This window comes from Pongo pygmaeus, chromosome 7 (genome assembly GCF_028885625.2).
Source record: "Pongo pygmaeus isolate AG05252 chromosome 7, NHGRI_mPonPyg2-v2.0_pri, whole genome shotgun sequence".
Taxonomy (NCBI): domain Eukaryota; kingdom Metazoa; phylum Chordata; class Mammalia; order Primates; family Hominidae; genus Pongo; species Pongo pygmaeus.
The window spans coordinates 41,217,174-41,238,940 of record NC_072380.2 but is presented as its reverse complement, the minus strand read 5'-3'; the positions used below and the strand labels follow the sequence as shown (position 1 = coordinate 41,238,940).

General features: G+C 46.2%; 1 protein-coding gene across 5 annotated transcripts in view; it reads left to right on the top strand.

The window, feature by feature from the left end:
- Positions 1 to 21,767, top strand: part of ZMAT4 (zinc finger matrin-type 4) — a 370,785-nt gene that overhangs the window by 13,060 nt on the left and 335,958 nt on the right. The gene's annotated exons all lie outside the window — the stretch shown is intronic.

Genomic DNA, 21,767 nt, shown 5'->3' with positions numbered 1-21,767 from the left:
AGCATTGCTGCTGCAGCACAGAAGCAGCCATAGAGGACATATACATGAAGGAGCATGGCTGTGTTCCAATAAAACTTTATTTACAAAGCAGGAAACCCACCCATAGGCCATAGGTTTGCTGACCGTGGATCCAGGACACTGGAGAGGAATCAGCAATGGGGACTGAAGCAGGAGCAGCCTGGAGATTGGGGTGGACCAGGAGAGGAGGTTGCCTCAGAAACTAAGCAAAGCATTTTTGCAGAAGAAAGTAGTGATCTGCTGGGTCAAATCCTGCTGGCATAAGAAGTAAGATGAGGACTGAAAGTTGCACGTGAGCAGTGTAGAGGCCGTGGGTGAGCTGATGAAAGCACTTTGGTGGAGGATAAGGTGAGAGGCTCCTTGGAGTGAGTTCAAGGAGAGGCATTGGAGATAGCACATGCAAACAACTTCATGGACGAGTGGAGCTGTAAACCCATGCAAAAAAAAAAAAAAAAAAAAAAGAAATGTCAACTCTACGGATACATTGGGTCAAAGCTAGTGCTGGTTATTTAAAAATGGGAAAAGTAGCGGGATGTTTGTATTGGATGGAAATGGGCCAGTGGGCAGGGCCCAAAGATGATGGGTAGGGGGTGGAGGTGAGAATGGCCTTGAGTGGGTGAGGGAGTGAGGCCTGGCCTCTTGGACAGCTCTCAGAGGAAGAGGAGTCGCTACCCAGAGGCCATATCATGGGGTGGGTGGGGCGGGCAGGGGGGATCCTCTTGGATGCCATCATTTTTCTCAGAGAGTAGCATGGTGGATCACAAGCTTCGAGACAGGACAGCGAGGGCCTCAGTCCAGCGGGTCGTGGAGACAAATGCCCCCTGCACACAGAGGGAGAGGGACGCCAGACAATGACAGAGAGATGTGCTGAGTCTCTAAATCAAAATTAAAAGGTTTCCGCCGATGCTATCACTTGAGCTTTTCACTGCGAAAGGGGCCCTGTGAGCTCTGGAGAGTTATGACTGAATTAATAAGACCAGGATGAGGACATGGATCGAGATCCTCAAAAACAGTCTCATAGATTCCTACAGGCCTGGAGCTGCTGCAGAGGTGGCTCTCGTAGGATTGTATTGAAAAGAAACAGAGTTGTTGCCCAGAGTGAGTAATAATCCTCCTCAGAAGTCAGACAGGTGGCAATAGAGAGTCCATTGGCTTGGGCTCAGGGGGAGTTAGTGGAGATTAGAGCACTTTTTTCTCTCCTCCTAAAGCTTTTTGCTTTTGAGATCTCTTGCTTTGTTTTTAAAAGCATCTTCCTATGAGGCAGGAGGCAGTGAGAGGAAGGCCACCTTCTCTAACGTTTTACCTTAAGAAACGGTCTTGGGGAGAGAAGGGACTTACCCACGGTCGTGTGATTTGAATGGGAGGGTGGATCTCAGAAGGTGGGAGCTGAATCCTTTGCTGTCTTCCTCTCAGACATCCAGGAGGGAGGGAGAAAGGAAGGCAAGGAGAAGAAGAGACTTCCTGGAGAGGGGTTCGACATTCCAGGTAGTCTGGGAAGAGGGAAATGCTGGTGTGAACCATGAAGAAATGGAACACCTAATGGTTCTATTTCCATGTCTACAGGAAAAGAAAAAGGAAAACAGACTAGGGAACATGTGGCTTGTTAGGAAGGAAACTGGCTTGGGGCTTTGGAAAAGAGGACCCTCTAAGGTCACATACCTGGCAGAACGACTTTTTGTGGAGACTGCTCTGCCCAGGACTGAGGGTGGGAACTGAGGCTGAAGGGACACACAGCATTTGCTCAGGGGGCCTCAGCAAGGGTGCCAAGGGACTTGTTTATGTCAGTGCACCATCAGCACAGCCCGGAATGGCTTTGGCCTCATGATGTGCAATTGGCCCTGGGTCTGTCAATTTCTCTGAGCGGGAACTCTTTCTGTTGCAAAGGGTCCAGCACACTGGGTTCACTTAGACGGCAAGGTTGAGTGCCAGAGTGATAACGGCAATAAGGAGTCTGTGGCTCAGGATTAAGCAGGGAAGAGAACTCACCCATCTTTTCTTCACATCTGACTCCCGGTGGTCTTTTTGGGATGAAATAGAGAACGTGGGAGCACAGAGCTATAGTGAACCAAAGTTGATCTAATCCACGGTAACTCCACAGATTTCGCTCAAATAGTCCAGGAGGCTGCTCAAAGTCCCAGTGTCCCCAGCTCTGAAACACCTGGTACCTGTCTCATATTGGGGGATTAGATGGAGTGCAGGTGCAAAGCGTTTAGTGTATTGCCTGTAACATACAAAGTGTTCCAGGATTTATGGCAAGTGATAAAAGCCACTGGTGGTGGTGGTGGTGGCAGCAGGCATGTAGGGGTTCTCTCTCCGGGTGTGCCAGGCCAGGGGGCTGGGGTGGCCAGGTCATGGGTAACCTGTGCTGCTGCTTGCTGCAGAGCTTCTGGGTTGGTAAGTAAGAAAGCTGCAATACCTGTGTCCAACTTTCACAGCTCCAGCACTTCCTTCCAAATATTGCCGGCCAGGGTTTTTGCGTTCTTTGGAAGAAAGACACTGGAGAGAAACAAGGTAGCATTGCCAGGGTAGCACCTTCAGAAAAATAAATCCTGGAAAGGAAACTCTGAAAGCTTCTAGAACCATAATATTGAGACAGATTTAAAGGGAACCCAAAATTCCTGCAATGCTTGGAACAGCAGAAACATAGATTTCTCATACTAATCAAGTGATTTGTGGGAAAACCCTATCCATCTCTCTAACCTGAGCTGAATCAAGTGAATGATCAGCTGTGAGTTGCAGAATGAGCTCCGAGGCAGCCACAAGGCTGGTTTATGATTCTGCAGAACTTTTCTGCGGCATGAATTCCTGGACAAGCAGGTGATTTCAAAGGAAAGAAATGCCCTCCCTCCTCACCTTTCCTTCAGCTGTTGGCACAGGGTTCGACGTTGGGTGCAAGGGTGTCCTCTAATTAGGCCCTGGGCAGGGTTTCTGGGGCTCTCATCCTTCCAGGTGATTCTGCACGCTACAGGGGAGGGTGGTGGCGTGTGTCCTCAGGCTTCTGAGGATTGGCAGTGATGGAGAGTGGCTGGCCTGACTGTGCTCTTAAACACTACATTGTCCTGGCAGCTATTGGATCGAGCTATTCCCATCTCTGTATGGAAAAAATACAATCAACTTCGCGCTGCACCTCCTACAAGTAAAAGAATGGGTGTTCTGATAGCATGGGCTTTGGGGAGAGCTGTTTTTTCAAGCTGGTCCATGTTATCAGTCCCCATACAGTTGCTCCTAACAAGGAACTGATATTATTCTTTCTTTCTTTCTCTCTCTCTTTTCTTTCTTTTTCTCTCTTTTCTCTTTCTTTCTCCTTTCTTTCTTTTCTCTCTCTCTCTCTCCCTCCCTCTCTCTCTCTCTCTCTCCCTCTCTCTCTCTCTTTCTTTCTTTCATTCTTTTGACAGAGTCTTGCTCTGTTGCCCAGGCTGGAGTGCAGTGGTGTTCTCACAGCTCACTGCAACCTCGATCTCCTGGGCTCAGGTGATTCTCTTGCCTCAGCCTCCCCAGTAGCCGGGACCACAGGTGTGCAACACCATGCGTGGCTAATATTTTTTTGTTTCTACAAATTTTTGTAAAGATGGGGACTCGCTATGTTACTCAGGCTGATCTTGAACTCCTGACCTCAAACGATCCTCCCAGCTCGGCCTCTCAAAGCACTGAGATTACAGTGCATCAGCAACCATGCCCAGCCAGTGAACTGGTATTTTTCAATCAAGGCTTACATAAATTCCAGAACATTCTAAGTAGTCTCAAGAGAGGTTAGACGAAGCCAGTTTAAATGTTTCTTAACCTACAGGGAAGACGCTGTGTCATACTTAACAGTGTGGGGAGTTGGGCGGTTGTTTGGGTTGGACTGAGCTGAGGAGGAGTTAGGGGGTGATGTGTGAATCTCGGTACAAGCGTAGAGTGTCAAAACATTCAGCATGCTGGGGGGTGTTTTCCATACAGAAAATAAATTTACTATAGTTCAGAGAAAGAGAAATATAACAGCTAAAAATACATGGAAGGATATTTAACTCCCTGAGTAATTAGCATAGTATCATAGTCAGGTGGGTAGCTTTGGAGCCAAGCATGGAGTCCTGGCTCTGAAGTTAGAGGTTTGACCTTGTGCAAGTCACTTGGTTGTACCTCGTTTCCTCCTCTCAGAATGAGGGCAAGACGGCCTACCTCATAGGCATTTTGTGGTGAAGGGAAATGATTCAAGCCAAGCACTTATCACCAATAACAATTCCAATAATAACAATAATAAAAATGTTAATTAGAATGGAAATGAGTTGCCATTTTCCAGCTATAAAATTATTGAAGGTTAAAGATGACATTGCTTAGTGTCACAGAGATATGGTATGGAACTGTAACTGGTGCTGTCTTTCTGGAAAGCATGACTTTTTAGGATTTCTGTACTTTTTTTTTTTTTGAGACGGAGTTTCGCTCTTGTTGCCCAGGCTGGAGTGCAATGTCACGATCTCAGCTCACTGCAACCTCTGCCTCCCAGGTTCGAGCGATTCTCCTACCTCAGCCTCCCGAGTAGCTGGGATTACAGGCATGTGCCACGATGTTCGGCTAATTTTTTGTATTTTTAGTAGAAATGGGGTTTCACCATGTTGGCCAGGCTGGTTTTGAACTCCTGACCTCAGGTAATCCACCCGTCTTGGCTTTCCAAAGTGCTGGGATTATAGGTGTGGGCCACCATGCCTGGCCAGATTTCTGCACCTTTTGATTTAGTTCTAGGATCCTATCCTAGGGAAATAATCAGAAATGTGGGGAAATATGTGTGCACAAAATTGTTCAACCTCCCCAGCAGTGGAGAACTAGTTAAGTAAACTAGTTCGGTATGTCCATACAATGGAGTATTAGGCTACCATATAAAATTATTTGAAGTAGGTTAATGATGTGAGACAATGCTCATAAAGCTGAAAGTGAAATATCTTCTAAACTGGCTAATGGAATATGTCTACGTGCATAAATGTAAATAAAATGTGCCAAAATGCTAATAGAGATTCTCTCTGGATGGTAAGATGATTGATGATTTTTGTTTTCTTCTTTATATTTTTTTTTGTGGTTTTCAAATATTTTACAGTGAGTCTTTATTCATTTTTATAACACAAATAATAAAAATTACAGAAAGAAAATGAGACCCAGTTGCCTCTGAGTCGTTCCCCTGTTTAGGAAGTGAGTGTTTTACTATGGATCCGCCCTGGCGTGGATTCCCTAGAAGCCCATCAGAAGGCTTTGTGTGGAACTGTTTTTTACTCCTCCCTGATTCACACGGAAGTAACAAATGTTTTGGGAATGTAAACAAACATTTATTTCATTTTTATTTTTTAAGAGACAGTGTCTCACTTTGTTGCCCAGGCTGGAGTGCAGTGGTGTGATCACAGCTCACTGCAGACTGGAACTCCTGGGTTCAAGGGCTCCCTCTGCCTCAGCCTCCTGAGTAGCTGGGACTACAGGTGAGAGCCACCATGCCTGGCTAATTTTTAAATTTTTTGTAGAGCTCGGGTCTGGCCACGTTGCCCAGGATGGTCTTGAACTCCTAGGGTCAAGTGATCCTCCTGTCTTGGCCTCCCAAAGTGTTGGGATTGCAGGTACGCACCACCACACTCGGCTGAAACAAATATTTTGGAACAAAGAGGTAGACATGGGTGTGCTGTGGAGACAGCATCAGGCACAGTGCATTGCCTGTCCCCGTTTGCACGCTGCCCTGAACTTTGTTAGCTTCCAGGAAGCCACAGACAGGGCAGACTCCCCAAGCGCTAGTCAGTAGCAAAGCCACAGCCAGACTGGAAATCAGCTGCTCTCTCTTCTTTAGGATTGTCATTGGAAAGCCAGGAAGCAGTTTCTTTCTTTTTTTTTTTTTTTTTTTGAGACAGAGTCTCGCTGTGTCGCCCAGGCTGGAGTGCAGTGGTGCGATCTCGGCTCACTGCAAGCTCCGCCTCCCAGGATCATGCCTTTCTCCTGCCTCAGCCTCCCGAGTAGCTGGGACTACAGGCGCCCGCCACCACGCCCTGCTAATTTTTTGCATTTTTAGTAGAGATGGGGTTTCACCGTGGTCTCGATCTCCTGACCTCATGATCCACCCGCCTCAGCCTCCCAAAGTGCTGGGATTACAGGCGTGAGCCACCGCGCCCGGCCGAAGCAGTTTCTTAAAACAAAAAAGCAGCCCTGCCCTCAATGCTAATAGAACATGGGGCTGGAGATGCCTGGGATGCTGGGAAAACACTCAGCAGAGGCGATGGGCCCAGAGGAGGGGGCATCTTCCAGGAAACAGTTCTCCGAGGCCAGAGCTGCATCTTTGGTTTCTCTCACCTGCCGCACCTTGCGTGGCGAGAACGGCGCCATGGGAAGGAAATGTTTGTAAATTCTGTGGTACATTGAGTGCACCAGGGGAACGGGCTGCTTAACAGAGATAATTCTCTTATACAACAAATATCTTTCGAGGATATGTAGCGTGTGAGGTCTTGGGCTATGTGCTAGACATTCCCTGGTGAGTATAAAATAGAGGCCTTGGCCTGTGTGCAGCGAACTCATTTTTCTAAGTTGGACAACTTACTTCTGATATATCTGGTTTCAAATCAGAATTTTTAAATGTATTGGTTTTACTGAAAGTAGGACACACTTGCTTTAGATCTGTGAAATATTGTAGAAATAGTGTTTTTTTTTCTTTTAGTGCAGATGTCCCAAGTGTTCTATAAGTTTAAATATTTTTGTTTAATTCATTCTTAACACCATCATCTGTGAGATGGGGCAAGGAGGGAGCTCCACCTGACTTCAAGTGAGGACCGGGGGGACAGGTTTTGGCCCTAACTGTGCCCCTTCTGAAATGTTTCAGGCCACCCCCCGACTTCCGTTCAATGATACTGGCTTTCATGATTGATGGTTGACCACTGGCCACTTGGAGGCCCTTTGCTGAGGAGCTGCTATATGTTTTCTGCCATTGGAAGTCATTCGTTCATTCATTGTAGAGCTTTTTTAAGGCTTGAAAATTAAGTGGCTATTGTGTTATTCTTTCATTACACTGGGTGCCAGAATGAGCTCCCTAAAATCCTCAGAGGCTCCGGGTTTGGTTTAGCAAATGTAAATTATGACTTCTGTGTGGATGCAGCTTTCCACCTTGCAGTGTGTCGGGACTTGGGTTCCTTCTCTCTGCTTTTGGAATGCGCCCAGGTGTTTTGCTTCTTTTAAAGATCTGACATGACTGTGGCCAGCTCTATAAATAGTTCCAAACAGCAGCTATAATGCTGGCGTGATGCTGATTTTTTTATCTGCCACCCACTGAAAGTCTTGGGAGAAAATTCTCTCCGTCTTTCTCTCTCTCCCTACTCCGTCTCTCTCTGTCTCTGTTTCCCTCTACACACACACACACACACACACACACACACACACATGTTTATAGTTCCATGTCTAAACAGAAGTAAAAATTTTGAATGTGTTCAAACACATCTGTGGTTTTGTTTCTTTCGTTTTTTAAGGATTTAGATAAAAAGGAGTTAAAAAGCTTTTCAACAACAGAAAACAAAATGACTTTCCTAAGTACATACTATGTCCAGGCATGGTGCTGAATTAAATTAGCTTCTGTCTTCAGAGGGCAGAGTTCAGCAAGAGGGCACCTTTCTCAGCAGCCAATTGTTCCAGGCTTCCTGGGGATGAAATATAAGGACACCTTTCATGTATTCCTGGGGACTTCACAGCCATACAGAGGATCGTTAACTATTGTATTAGTTGCTAGGGCAGTGGTAATGAAGTACCACATACCAGGGTGTTTCAACAACAGAAGTTTAGTCTCCAGTTCCGAAGGCTGGAATTTCAAAGTCAAGGTGCCTGCAGGGCTGGGTCCTTCTGAGGTCTGTGAGGGAAGGATCTGCCCCGACCACTGTCCTTGGCTTGTAGACGGTCATCTCCTCCCTGTGGGTCTTCACTGCATCTTCCCTCTATGCGTGTCTGTTACTGTGTCCAGATTTCCATTTTTATAAGAGCATGAGTCATTTTAGACTACAGCCCACCCTAATGGTCTCGTTTTAATTTGACACCTGGGTTAAGACCCTCTCTCTAAATAAAGTTGCATTCTGAAGGAGTGGAGGCTAGGATATTAACATGTGAATTCAGAGAGGATACAATTCACCCTGCAACGAGAGTCTTTTAGGTAATGCTTCTCTCTCTGGGAATAACTTTCGTTAAACCATCCCAGGCTGCCAGATTCGTAATATAGTCCATCTGTGAACAATGAAGGGGTTAAGGGTGCCAACCCCTTGCACAGTCAAAAATCCATGAATAAATTTTGACTTCCCAGAAACTTAACTATTAATAGCCTACTACTGATCAGAAGCCTTACCAATAACATCAACAGTCAAATCACACATATTTTGTATGTTCTGTGTATTATATACTGTTTTCTTGTTATAAAGTAAGCTAGAGAAAAGAAAATGCTATGAAGAAGATCATAAGCAGGCCGGTTGCGGTGGCTCATGCCTATAACCCCAGCACTTTGGAGGCTGAGGTGGCAGGATTGCTTGAGCCCAGGAGCTCGAGACCAGTCTGAGCAACACAGCGAGACCTCATCTCTACAAAAGTGTTTTAAAAAAGTATCCAGGCATGGTGGCGCCTGCCTATAGTTCCATCTACTGGGGAAGCTGAGGTAGGAGGATCACTTGAGCCCAGGAGGCTATGGAGCTATGATCATGCCACAGAGCATTCCAGCCTGGGCCACAGAGTGAAACCTTTTCTCAAAAACAAACAAAAGATCATAAGAAAAAGAAAATGTATTTACTATTTATATTTACTATTCATTAAGTTAAAGGGGATTATCATAAAGGTCTTCATCTTCATTGTCTTCGTGTTGAGGAGGCATAGGAGGGGTTGGTCTTGCTGTCTCAGGAGGGGCAGGGGCAGAAGAAAATAAGCAGGTCGTTGGAGTTCAAAACTGTTCAAAGGTCAACTGTATTTCTCTCCCCCTGCTCTCACTAAGGAGTGAGTTCCACAATTCACATTATTTTCAGATTTAATTCTACAAGCCCAATCCCTTTACTATAGCTAAGCTCATTTCCTCTTCTGTAGTGCTGGTGGAGAACAGCCTGTCGCCACCCTTGGTCTAGTGGGTTAACAGCCGTTTTCAAGGCCATGACATATCTGTCGTCTTTCCCATTCCCACATCACTTGTTGGCCTCCCCTTGGTACAGAGCTCTTCTAATTCAACACAATCATGGACACCTACAAGGAAAGTCTCAGAGGGGTTGGGTCCTGGGCCAGATGGATGCACAGAAGGGCGAACCAATGACCTCCTCCATTGTCTTACTGTCTGACTGGCCCAGGCACTGCGGGCAGAACTTGTACTTCCTGGGGGAGTAGCATGACCTCAGGTGCATTTCGGCTTCCATCCTGGGTTTGGCGGTGCTCTGGGGCTGAAGCGCTGACTCTGTCAGTTCACACACCCACCACCCCCATGGCCCATGAAGACACCACACCCCACACACACTCTAGCCTGCTTTCCCACTGTTCTTTCTAATTTGGAAATCCCATAGGCAATAACTGGTATTTTTGTTGCCAAGATGGTAGGGGGGTGGCTGCATGCACCAATATGCTGTATTGACAGCTAGTTCCTTTTGCACCCATGCTTATTAACTCTTTCTTTTCAACCAATTCCCCTGTAACAACAACAAGCTTATCAGCTCCTCTGTTGTCTCCCCCTCAGCGTGTGCTTGTCTTAAACCTGCAGTCACCACATCTCGGGGGTTGGTCCTGGGTAAAGGCAAGATGCAGTCCAGGGGTACATTTGATTTGAGCACACACATCTGGACAAGAGTTTGTATGTGTACTATGGGAGGGGACATGTGGGCAGGGACTCAAGGGGTCAATTATGTTTGCCCAGGAGGAAGCCAGAGATCCACCAGGGAGAGCTAGAACTCTGAAGACCAGGAATAGACAGAGAGGCAAGCATCTAGCTTTGTCCCTGGATGTCTGAATGCCTTCTCCAGATGTTGCAGGGGTTATATTGGACAGTTCCTGGGTGAGGTACCAACAAATACAGCCCATGGAGGACTGGCCAGCATATGTGCATTTTTGGGGGGCTTTCACCTGCCCTTCCCTGACATTCTGGAGTGCACCATGTGCTACAAACTGGAAATCAGTAGGAAAATGGGAAGAGGGAGAGGCATTTTTCTTCCCTTGAATTCTGAATCCAGCCATCACTGCCTTCTCTGATGTTGTTTACTAAGATAAGCCATGTCTGAAACCAAGCCTGCTGCAGTCCAATCAGCTCAGACCAAGAGTTATAATTAGGAAAGGCCTTGGGCCACTGATCAGATAAAACCACTAAAATAAATTCCAATGGCCAGAAACCATCCAGGTGCAAAAGTGTAACCATCAATAAATTGTGCTTAAATTGGGTATGCTTACCTGCCCTGGAAGGGGTACAGAGAAACACCTTCTAAATATAAAGCAGAATTTTCATAATTTTTACCTGTGGGTGAGAGAGAAGGGGAAGCAAGGGAAAGATGCATGTGTGTAGTTTAGGGACTGCTCTTCTCTGGGTGTGCCAGAGACCCAACTGTGAGATTCGAGGCAGGTGGATCATTCCATTGGGGAAGTAGGAAAGGGTTAAGGTGAATGCTGACATTCACTCCCAGTATACATTATATCCACTTGTTAACCAAAACAAAAACTTTCTTCAGAACCCACTAAATAGCCACCACCCACCATCTTCAGGTGAGCCCCAAAGTTAACTCCTGCCAGGAGGTTCTTCTCTGCAAAAGAATGCCTGATGCTGATCTCCACAGCTGGACAGGATGGGTGTGGCCAGTGTGGGTGCAATGCTGGGTGGCACCAGTTCTGCCTCTGGAAGAGCACTGGGCACAGCAGGCATTCACTGGGGTGCTGAGTGCTCAGAACTCAAGCCACGGAAGAGGCCCAAGGCACGGAATGACCCTACACACAAATTGCAGAGAATGAGGGGGCAGAACAATCAAATGTTTAGAGAACAAGGAAGGGTTCAGTGGGGTCAGCAGGGTGCCGTGAGCTTGTAGAAGTGGGTGACCCTGAGCGGTGGCCAGAGCAGGTTGCAAGTGCAAGGAGGGGGTTGAGCCACGGCCTTCCTAGTCTTTAAGAAGTAAAAGTTGGGTAGGGGGCCAGGGCCCTGACTGGGAAGATGACCTGAGCAAAGGCTCCCAACAGGCTGGGCATGGGAGGTGTGGGTGGAAGGGAGAACAGCCTTAGCCCTCCTGGCCGTCAATCTGTAAAAGTTGATGGTGTTTTGAAAAATAGTCCCAGTTAGTGTTTTTATAAAACAGAAGTGGCTAAAAGGAGACCAATACCTCCAGCTCACCACAATATCCCCAGCAGCTTCCATCAACAAAGTCCTGTCCCTGGCCATCAAGGCTATGGCTCTAGTCTGCCTTCTTAAACTATTTCTCACCCTCGGCCTGCCCATTGCCACTCTGTGCCTAATTGAACCCACTCTTCTCTAGAGGACCTCTATAAACCTAAGACACACTGACCCCCTCCACCTGACTACTCTCCTCTCAACTCTTACAGGTTCAAACCTATTCATCCTCCAAAGTTTTGTTCAAATATCGTATCCTCTATGCAGCCTTTCTTGACATTCTCTCCCTCCCATCCCTGGCTCTAAGAGATGCTCATTGTCATTCATATGCAGTGTTCTTGATTGTTACTATTTACTAGTAAAATATTAATTGGGAACCTACTAGGTATTAGGCATTATTCTCTGTACTTTGGGTAAATCAATGAACAAATCAAAGACTTCTATTCTCATTGAGCTTACATTTTAACCAGGGAACACATATAATGAATAATAGAAATATTATGAATAATAGAAATAGTCATATAATGAATAATAGAAATAACATAAGTAAGTTATATACAATGTTAGAGATAATAATTTTTTTTGAGACAGGGTCTTGCTCTGTTGCCCAGGCTGAAGTGTAGTGGTTCAATTATAGCTCACTGCAGCCTGCAACTCCCTGGCTCAAGCAATTCTTCCCCCTCAGCTTCCTGAGCAGCTGGGGTTGGGATTACAGGTGCACACCATCATACCTGGCTAATTTAAAAAAAATTTTTCAGAGACATAGGGTCTCACTATGTTGCCCAGGCTAGTCTTAAACTCCTGGGCTCAAGAAGTTTGCCTGTCTCAGCTTCCCAGTTGCTGGGATTACAGATCTGAGCCACTGCACCTGGCTTGTGATAACTGTCACGAACAATAGAAAAAGAGAGCAGGAGAATGGGGTTGGGAGTGCTGAGATTGGGAAGGCACTGGGTTGCAACTTTAAATAAGGAGGCCTTTAAGCAGCCTCCTGGAGGGGGTGCATCTGTGCAAAGGCCCTGGGGTGGAAGTGTGCCTGATGTATTCAAGGAAGAAGGAGGCCAGTATTATTATACAAGGATGGAAAATGAGAAGAGAGGCAGGGAATGAGCAAGAGAAGTCATAGTGGGAACACCAACTTAGGGCCTGCTAGGCTGTTTTAAGGACTGAAGGAGACAAGAAGCCATCGGATGATTTTGAACAGAAGAGCAATATGATGCGAATTACACTGCAAAAGGGTCCCTCCGGGTGCTGTGTTTAGAAGAGACTGAAGGTCATGAAGAATGGAAGCAGGCACAGGGCGGGCAGTCAAGAGGCTGTACTGTAGTCATCCAGGTGGCCTGGCCGAGTGGAGGTGATGAGAAGGTGGCCCCGTTCGGTGTGTATTTTGAATTTTATTTTTGATGAGTAGATTGTGAGACAGGGGAGAAGGCACAGAATTGAGAATGACTGCAAGGAATTTGGCCTGAACAACTGGAAGGTTGGAGTTGCCAGACCAGAGATAAAGAAAGCTGCAAGGAGGGCGGCTGATGAATGAAGAGTGTTGAGTTGTTCCCTGTTGGACTGGAAGCTACTTAGAGTGGGTTTGCTGCACGATTCATCTTTGCTGCCTCTTTGGGGACTCAGGAATAATAATTGATGGATGCCTATTTCAGAGGCTGTTATGACTGCAAAGCATCCCTGCCATGGGAGGGCATTCGTGAATTTCAGGATGGTTGCTGTGGTCGGAGCTCTGTGTCTGGCTGCTTCCCTGACTGGACATCTGCGCTTTTTGACACCATCCAGAGGTTCAGTGCTGAGTCTCCAGGGGAGCAGGGTGGGTTTGATGAGGATTTCATCTTGAGTGGGTTAATCTCATGAGCCCCTGGAACACTGGATATCGGCACAGAATATTTTGTTGGCAAAAATCTCTTTCTAATCTTTTCTCTCCCTAATGAAGATGATTAATTGGTGTTAATTGGTGTGCTAGCAGAGTATGAGTGCATTAAAAATTAAATGTCCCTTTTGGATTCTGGGGAGGCCAGAGTGGGGGTAGGGGAGTGGTGGGTGTGTTTAGCATTGCATGGGACCTGGACTTCAGAGGCTTCTGGTCAGAATCCCACTTTGTTGGTAGAGAGATGGGGGAAATCATACCTAGGCTAAGACAAGGGGCTGCTTAGTTACAGCAATCCTAGCAGGGTTATACCAGTGATGAGGACTTATTGACATTGAATCTGATCATGACCAAGTCAGTGCAACAGGAGACTGTACTCCACAGGTGCTTAGAGATCATCTGCTCAGTGCCAGCCACTGTGTCAGGCATGGCGGGACAAAGGGGCCTGACACCCTGTCCCTCCCTTTAACACATAGTTTATTGGAAGAGGCAGGAGCGTGAACAGTAACAGGGAGAGTTGGGTCTGGAAGAGGAAGTGGTCAGTTACCCAGTGGACTTGGAGGTGCTTTCTAGAGGAGATGGTGGTTGAGTTGTGTGGAGAAGGATGTGGAGTGTTCTTGAAGATGAAATGGGGAGGCCTTTCCAGGTTGATGGGAGCAGCCTGGTAGGAGGGACACCCTTGGAGGCAGGGCCCAGTCACCAAAAGCCTTGTAGGTCATGACAGAAGTCTGGACTTTATCCAATAAGCACTGGGTAGATAAAGTTTTTAGGAAGAAGAATGATGGAAATTAGTGATTGGGTCTCTAGAGTGTCATGAAAGTGAGATTGGAGGATAGAATTCTGGAGTCAGACAGGCTAAAGGCTTTTTGCAATAGTCCAGGTGAGAAGAGATGATGACCTAGATTAGGGCATTAAATGGTGGAGGCCAGTTGGGGAGGTATCGCTAACTTTCTTCACCTCAGTTACTTTTGAGTCTTGAAACTACTCTACAATGGTAATGATGGCAAAAACCGCAGTTACTTTTGCACCAACCTGATATTAAGAGTTAGGTCCTTTCCTCAGTTAATTTCCATGACCACTCTATGAAGTAGGTATTGTTATGAATTCATCCCATATGTAAGGGAAACTGAGGCACAGATTTAAATAAGCTGCCCAAGGTCTCACTTAACCAGGGTGTAAGTCTGGGCATTTGATTTCACCATCCGTACCCTTAATCACATCATTATTACTGCCTCCCAGAGAGGTAAGACTGTCCATTGCATGGATGAAGGGCCTGAGGGAGACAGAGGAGACTTTGGAAAATGAGGGAAAGGAAAGCATCTCGGATGGCTCCTGGTTTTGGGATTCTCAAATCTGGGGAAATGTGAAAATGCTGACAACAGGTCTGAGGGTTTTATAGGGAGTAGTGTCTGGGGTGGAAGTTACAGAAAAGAAGCAGCAAGATGAGTGTGTGCTCGAGTGTGTGTTCCTGGCGGAAAGGAACTCTGATAGGAGAAAATGCAGCTCAAATCCCACAGAGTCACTCATCATCTTCCCTTTTCCCTAATCTGAAATGGGAGCAGTAGGTTTGTGGTGAGAGTTAAACAGGATCACGCACGCCGGGCTTACTCTGTTAATGTTAAGGTCCTCACCCCCTCTCACCAGCATCCCAGGGTGGAACGCTCAGGTTGTCCAAGTGGAATTTACATCATCAAAAACAATAGAAGTTAAAAATAGTGAGGAGGACGGACGTTCTCCAAAAGGTCACATGTCCTAACCACTGATGAAGTGAAACCATTTTAAGATCCTCTGGGACTACTTTGTGGGGTGACCTTGTTTGACCAGATCCTGTGAATCTAGATCTTCCATGGGCAGAGCATGGCAGGCAGGTGTGGGGGCTCCTTTGTTGCTGGATGACCGAACTTTGTCATCAGAGGTGGGGAGACTGAGGAATCAACCTCTTGAAGGAGAAGCCATCTTGCCTAGTAAGGTCACAGAGACTCCTCTGTGAAACAAGGGACCCATGTGCCATTTTGGGATCTTTCACTCCCCAAAGCCAGGGTGACGGATGAACATTCCACGGCCAAGTCAGGGAATCCCTGTACTGAGTGGGGCCATCACAGAAGGCTGTCGTTGATTTGGAAACATCTGCCCAGCCGCAGGAAAGGTCATGGCAACAGCTTTCGGTGACTCATTTGCATTTTGGATAATGTTTTAAAATAGCTTTATTTCTGAGAGCCATTAAATCCTGATAAGTGGGCATTTTTGTAGACAGAAAAACAAATAAGAAGCAACATTAGCATTATCTTTTCTGTGCACATGTAGCAGTGCATCCAAGGAATGCTGATTTGGGACTTGGGTTGCCAATCAGGTGACACAGGGGGCTTCTCAGATGGGCTGAAGGCAACACATCCCTCAAAGCTGCAGTTGCCCCCTTTGTTCCTCCCAAGGATTCTTCATCTAAATCTCTCTGTCACCTTGCATGGATAAGTTTTTTTAACCTCTTGGGGCTTCAGAGACTGAGGCTTATTGGTACTGACAAGCCCTGATTATTTGGAATCCTGGAGGCCATGGTTTCTGCCGTGCCGGTCCACAGAGGGTTGAGCTGACCGAACCCTGCTGACGGCTCTAGTGGTCTGTGTTTTGTTAAAGCCTGCGTGGAATAGCACCTCTTTCCCTTTAAATTCCAAAACAGCTGACAAAAACTAAAAACAAAAAGTAAAAACAAGCAAAATCCCCTTTGGGCCCCTCCATCCCCTACCCCAATTGGCATCACCCATCCCCCCCAGTTCAAATCCGTGTTGTCTTTTTGACAATTGTCTTATAATTCTAAGCACCCAGAATGTTGCAGACAGCTTACTTCGGGCATTATCTGAGGGAGTGTGGAGTGAGGGACTGCTGGAAGGGGTACTCTGCTGTCACCAGCAGCTTTGATCCACTGTGCCAATCTTGGCAATCCCCCTGACCCCCTAAGGCCCACCCCTTACCCGCAACAGCTCACTAAGGCAGAGAGGACAGGTGCCTGCCTGCCCAGGACAGGAGCTTTGAGAGCACACTGGTGGCATTTCCCAGCTTGTTTATTCTCCTTCTCCAGGGGACTGGGGACCCCGAGGCCCACAGGGAGGGGGAGTCACTGTTACTTAGCAACAGCCACATCCTGTGACATGACTTGTGTCTGAAGGAAGGATGTTTCCACTGGCACCTGGAGGGCTGGGCAGCTTTTGGCGGTGCTCTGTGGGATGCCCCCTTCAGACTTCTTCCTTGTGGGATGCTGTTTCTGCCTGGAGCAGAGGCTTGCCTGCTCAGTGTGTGCGTGTGTGCATGCACATGTGTGTGACTATGTACATGTGTGAATATGGTGGATGTGATGGGAGTGGAGAAGCTGCTTGAGCAGCTCCTCAGTCAGTGCAACCTCAGAGGTCCTGGAAGGTGCTCTCCACTTCCAAGCAGAAACTCCCTCCCCTGTGGCTGATGGCTGCAGCTGCCAGAACTTCTGAATTTGTCAGTTGGCCCTGATTTCAGATATCCTCTTCTACTTTGAAATCAAGTCCCATGTTTTTCCCTGAAAGTCTAAAGTTTGAGATGAATTTCTTTCACATTAAGCTTTAATCTGAGCTGAAAAACCAGTATATTTAGGAGTGGAAACTCATTTTAACTCATCAGGCGGTAGTTTGTCAAATCCTTTCCTGAGAGCGCATTTTTATAGAGGAGAAAAGAGCATGAGGGAATGAGCCACGTGGTGGAAGAGACAGACTTCCCTCCAGAGGAAGTGCTGAAAGGGAAATTGTGCATGCTGTCAATGAAGGATGAATCCACACCTCAGTGCTGTCCCGGGCTAGCTAGCGGGTGTGTTGTCTTATTCCTCTTGGGAAGACCTAACTCAATATTGGCAATGGTACCCTTCATTACTCCATGCCCTGGTTGGGAATCTCTGTTTTCCCTGCCTTTCCCCACCACTCCCTTGCTTCCCTTCTGCCCCAGCCTTCTCTGCAGCTCAGTGGAGATTTTGAGAATTCCTTGTATATTGCAACTTTTTGCTTTTGGTATTTCTGGATATAAAGTTAGAGAAACATGGCTGTCTTTTTTTCTGGTGCCTGAAGTTCAGCCTTATTGTGTCTATTTTCTCCACATCCCTTTGGACTTGAGAGTGGGTAGGGATGGAGGAGGGAGGAAAGAGAAAAGAAGGATTTGGCTTTACAGGAAGAGAAGGGGAAGGTGAAATGGAAAGCGGAAAGGAGTCTTTGGACATTGTGCCCTCATAGAATTGTACTAATCTTCTCTTCTTGGGCCTCTTTATTTGTCCTGTAGCATCCGTAAGCAAATGTTGTAGCAACTCTTGTAAAAGAGAAACTAGTGCCTGATGTCTCTGTGGGGCAGGAAGGCACAAGCTCTGTCTTTACCTGAATGAGTGGGCAGTGGAGTCATGTATCTTCCCATAGAGTAGCCCTTTCCTTTGGGGATGGAGAATGTCTCAAGTGATGGTCTCATTCATCAAGCAACTTCCCTTGAAGGTCACTGAAGAGGTTATGGGGCTTGCTTTACAAATAAGGGAGCTGGTAAAGAGAGAGAAGAGTGATGTACATGCACTCATACCACTGTGCAAAATGGGCAAGTGACCCAGGACACAACAGCTGCTGACACTGTGGCTCCAGCATCCTCTTCTTTAGCCTGGTAAGGGAATCTCTGCTTTATTTGCAAAATCTCAATGCAGACCCGTTTCTGCCTTGAATTGTTAAGGTCCACAGTTATAAAATGGCTTTATTGAGTCAATTGGCTCTTTTTATTCAGTTACTCAGCAATTATATGTTTCAGCCTCTATCATGTGCCTGGTGTTTGAGGGACATGTTGGTGCCAGAAATAGTCTCAGGCTCTATGAATCCATTCTCAGTCTTGCACGAGGACATAGGACATGTAAGGAAAGAAACATACTGAGGGCTTTAGCAACACAAGAAAGATGCAACTGAAATAAATAATTCACTTCTAGGGGAGGATAATCTTCTCTTCTAGAATTAATCAGACTTCTTAATTTTTAAGCTGTGTGTATAGGGGAGGGAAAAATGGCTTCTCTTTGCCCTCCCAGGTTCTTTAGTTGGGCTACAAGTTAAACTGACGTAAGACAGATTAACAGGAGAAAAACCATTTTAATTACATGCATACACATGGGAGCCCCACCAAATATGAGACTTGAGGAAGGGTCAGATGACTGAAGCTGATACAGAGTCCTGGGCTACAGAAAGGAAGAGGGGCCAGAGCCTCCAGGGGAGGCCACAACCAGCCACTGGAGGGCGAGGGGAGGAAATGCTTGATGAGTAAATGCTGTCTTGCTGTGCAGGTAAAAAGTCTCTTAGGGAATAAAAGTTGTCTGGAGCAGCCCTTTTCCTGGTACAGATACATTCACTAACGCAGATTTCCTTTATAGATGTACATTTATTTTACGAAAGGACATCTTTTCAGAGCTACTCCTGTGCCTGCAGTTTCTCAGAATAACCAGCCCAAAATATGCCATAGAAGCGTATTTTGGGGTGGCATATTCTGGTCTCCTGCTATCATATTTTGGGGTGGTGTGTCCTGAGCCCCAACATGTGGAAAATTGGAAACATGCCCAAGGATGGTAAAGAAAAGATCAGGGGACAAGCACAGTAGGAAAGAACCCAGAAGTCCATGCTGTCTCAGCCAGGAGGAGAGAAGGCAGATCGGTGCCCTGCTAAAGGCGCTCAGGTGTGTGGAACTCTTCACTGAGTGGTCACGCATCATTCTTCAGTTGCCTAAGAATAAGACTGTCAGGAATAGCTGCTTTTTGAGGATATAACACTGGGTATTGTACAAGGAATTGTATGCACATGATTCACTCACATTTTCTCATGATTGTGAGGGACTAAGTGTCAGTTACTGTCCTGGGCATTCAGGTGGATGTGGTAAAATCCCTGCCCTAATAGAGCTTCAAGATTATCTCCTTTTCTCCTTTTGTTCTTCTAATAATTTTGTGATGTAGATATTCTTATTCTTCTTTTCTAGATAATGCAGTTGAGACTGAGAGAAATTACATGTGTTAGCCAAATCCAGCCATAGTGACTGGCAGGCTGGAGGTTTTAGTCTAGATCTGTCTGACACCAAAGCCCAGCATTATGTTCCTTTCTTGTGGGCAAAAAACAAAAACAAAAGAAAACAAAACAAAAATCCCCTTAGATATCAGTGTAAGGGAAATAGACACCAGCCAACTGGTAAATGTTCACTGGGGATCTCAACTAATAACATTCTATAAGACAGTGGTGTTATGCAGACTAGAGGTGGTGTAAAGTTTCATAAGATGAGTAGACTTTCTTGATGAAGATGAAGGTTGTCTGGATCTTCTAGAAGCATGGCTCATATTTGTATGTCGAAAGGGTGGACTTTCCAGGTAAAGGGAGTAATACAAACATAAGTGAATAGAGGAGAAAACAAGCCCAGACATGGGAAATGTGAGGGAATGAAGAACAGTGTCTAAACCAGTGGGCTCAGGTTGGGGGAGTTATAGCAAACAGGTTGGACAGGTAGAGAAAGTGCAGCCCATCCCTGCAGGACTGTGAGGTCAGGAAGGGGCACTGCAGTTTGGTATAATGGGCAATACTGCCGATTTTAAAATAGGGACACCACATGCAGTGATGGTGTTTAAAGATTGTGAATCCTCTGGCGGGGGTGTGCAGTATGAACTAGACAAGCAGAGCTGAAGTCAGGGAGGCTGGCTGGTGTACCTGCATTTGGTGGCAGCCATGCAGTGGAGAGGCATGGGCAGGCACTTCTCAAAAGCCTGTTAAGGCAAGAATGCAGCATTAGAGCTCACCCAGTCAGCTTTAGGAACAGGGGGGATTTGTGATAATCTTTGCTTGAAGATGGGAGAAGGGAGTAGACAGGTCAGGTGACCTTGGACCCTCTTCTGCCTTAATAATTCCAACCCACTCATTTTCTTTCCTATTGTTTTCTTGTATTGGCTGCCACTGATCCCTCCTTGGTGCCCAAGTGCAGTCTGTGGTGGGTGGACTTTCTTGACCCTGGTCCTAGGGTAGGGAGATGTTGTATCCTGAGAAACTGCTGGGATAAGCCCTCAGACAGTGCAGACATAGGAGGGGTGCCAGGTTTCCTTCCTCCCCTGTGGTTCTGTAGCAGGGCTTAGCTGCTCCTGCAGGCAGAGTCCTGGAGCTGCAAGAAGCTGCAGGCACAGAGGAGAATGGTTTGTTTTCCTTATATAATATAGGTTTCCAAGCTGCTGTGGCCCGCACAGCACTCTGTCTCCTGATATCCTGTGGTCCTCTTGATTTTGTCTAATTTTATTATTTTGAATAAAGGAGATTTATAAATGGAAACCTAAATGGGTTTTTTTTTCCATGTAAATACACTTGCAAACCAGAGCAAAACAGTTGTTCATTCTGCACTCAACAAATATATTATGGATATGTGTTATTTATGTATCATATATATGCCCATAATGTATTTGTTAATATATTTGTGCCAGACAGTATTCTTGCCTCTGGGGTACAGTTAAGGACAGAAATCCTTGCCATCATGGAACTTACAGTCTGCTAAGTGGAGACAACCAGAAAAATAATTAGGCAAATTCTTTAATTTTTTTTTTTGTATTTTATTTTATTTTAGGTTCCAGGATACATGTGTAGGGCATGCAGGTTTGTTACATAAGTAAATGTGTGCCATGGTGGTTTACTGCATTCTATAGTATTTTGTAAGATAATAAATGCAGGGTGGGAAAATAACAGAGTAAGAAGAGGGATTGGGAAGTCTGGGGAAAGGTTTGCAGAAGAGGAATGGAATCCTACAGATGGTGGTTAGGTGGCAACTGAACAAAGACTCAGAGGAAGTGAAAGAGATCGAGCTGTGTGAACATCTGAGAAGGAGACTTCCAGGGACAGGAAATGCCAAATCCAGTGGCCTCAAGGCAGAGTGTGCTGCTGTATGTGAGAGGCAGCAAGGAGGTTGGTATGGCTGGAGTGGAGGAATGAGGATAGAGAGTTAATGGTTTGGACAAAGAGGCAGAGGGTGGAGGGTGCAGATCATGCAGGACCCTTCAGCTACTCCAAGGATTTTGGCTTTTACTGTGAGAGAACTGAGAAGCCACTGGGGAGGCCTGAGCAAAGGAATCATAATCTGACTTATGTTCACCAGGATCACTTTGAAAACAGACGCTACGGCAGGCTTGTCCAACCCGCAACCCACCAGCTGCACGTGGCCCAGGATGGCTTAGAATGTGGCCCAACACAGATTCATAAACTTTCTTAGAATATTATGATATATATATATATATATATATATATTTCTTTTAGCTCATCAGCTACCATTAGTGTTAGTGTATTTTTTGTGTGCCCCAAGACAATTCTTCCAATGTGGCCCAAGAAAGCCAAAAGATTGCACACCCCTGCCTAGGGGGTAAGATGCAGGTGCAGAAGGTCCAGGGGGAAATCCATTGTAATAACACTGGCTAGAGGCGATGTTGCCTTCCAATGGTGGAGGCTGTAGAGATGGTGAAAAGAGATGGATACATTTTGAAGTTAGAGAAGAGTTAAGGATGACTTAGTTAGAGCATCTATACCAGTCTAGCTCTTGCAGATC